The sequence below is a fragment of the Echinops telfairi genome, unplaced genomic scaffold, assembly GCF_000313985.2.
Source record: "Echinops telfairi isolate 266 unplaced genomic scaffold, ASM31398v2 ScPeMD7_7469;HRSCAF=8507_1, whole genome shotgun sequence".
Lineage (NCBI taxonomy): Eukaryota > Metazoa > Chordata > Mammalia > Afrosoricida > Tenrecidae > Echinops > Echinops telfairi.
In genome coordinates this window covers 58,824,121-58,825,633 of record NW_022111373.1, presented here as the reverse complement: position 1 = coordinate 58,825,633, position 1,513 = coordinate 58,824,121, and positions in this window count along the sequence as shown.

The following is a 1,513-nucleotide window of genomic DNA, read 5'->3' as shown; positions in this document are numbered from 1 at the left end:
ATAAATACATTTCTGAGTTTGAATAATGGCAGAAATATATCTCTATCCTTTCTATATAATTCCCTATTTATTATTCTCATTACCAATGGATTTGCCTGTAGTGCTATCTCATGTCCTCTTTTCTGCTGTCCCCTTAAGCTACCCCACATTCCCAACAGAGTGCACATGATACATGGTGTTATCCCTCATCCTTAGCACCTCAAACTCTGTTATCTCCACTCTTCCTGCTCTCCTATCAGTTTTTAAATGGAAGAATAAAAATTTAAATTCAGGATTATCTGTCTCTAAAGGTCTTTCCATTCACCCTTGCACCCACCCAAGACATTTCTGGGTCTGATGACTCCATGTTGCTGAAGGAAACTTTTGGCATCCCTTATATCACTCCTTATGTGGCATCGCTTCTCCCTCTATTTGTAAAAGCAGTGCTTCGTAGATGTCGCCTTTACATCCTAGGAAGGAGCAAGTTGAACTTTTAGAAACTTGAGGTGTCAGTTTCTAATTGAATCACTAGCCATCTGAAGTCTCAGATGAAACAAAATTCCTCCTCTGGATTGTTCGTGCTTGCACTTTGAAGCGTGTGAGTGTGAGTGTCAGACTCGAGGAGTCTCTTAGAGATACAGTCAGTTGTCTTATCACTGGCTGACTCACGAGCAGCCCCTGATGAGTCACACATTGCTTCTGTCACAGCAGATCAGCCATGAGCCAAAACTTGTCACGTACACCGAGAGCTGCGCGATCCGCGCCGCGCTGCTCCTGCTTTCCTCTGGGTGTTCTGAGGACTCAGCGAGGACTACGGGGGAACACAGGGCACCGATGATGAATTTTTTAAAAAATATGTACAGATTGTGAAATTTGTGAGAAAGCAAGATGGTCTTTTTGTAAAAACAAACGGAGGGTCCCCAGCTTTTTACTTTGCTTTGTTTTTTGTTTCGTTTTTTATTTTTAAGAAACAGAAAGTTCTCGTTTCCTTAAAGCTTGGGTAGGTGGGAAAGTAGAAGGTCCCTCTAAAGCACTAACTAAAAAGCCAGATGAAGATCATCGCTCCCATGCACCCCAAGTCCAAACTCCTTCCTGTAATTCAAGCAAGTGCAGTTGCAGCAAGATATTTGGATATGTCTTCAGCGCCTATCGAAAACCTATCAATATCATTTGATGTGTTCGTTTAAGATTAGTGAATCAGATGCATTGCTCATGAGAAACTTAGATAGACAGATAATTCTCCCCAAACAATTGAAATGCTGTCTTACTTAGAAGCAGAGAGGATAATAGAGAAGGTGATTTTTTAAATTCTTCACAATTCTAAACTTCTGTAATTCTGTGATATATTTATTAAAAGCTAAATAAGTCCATAATAGAAAACTCTTAGGTAAAAATTACTTGTGAATTTTCCTGAAGAAAAAATTAATTCTGAAAACATTATAATCTAAGAAATAAAGATTCCCATATTTGAGAAGCCTTACCAACTTGAATTTTTAACTAGATATTTGAGCAGGCTATATAGACAAAGATACCA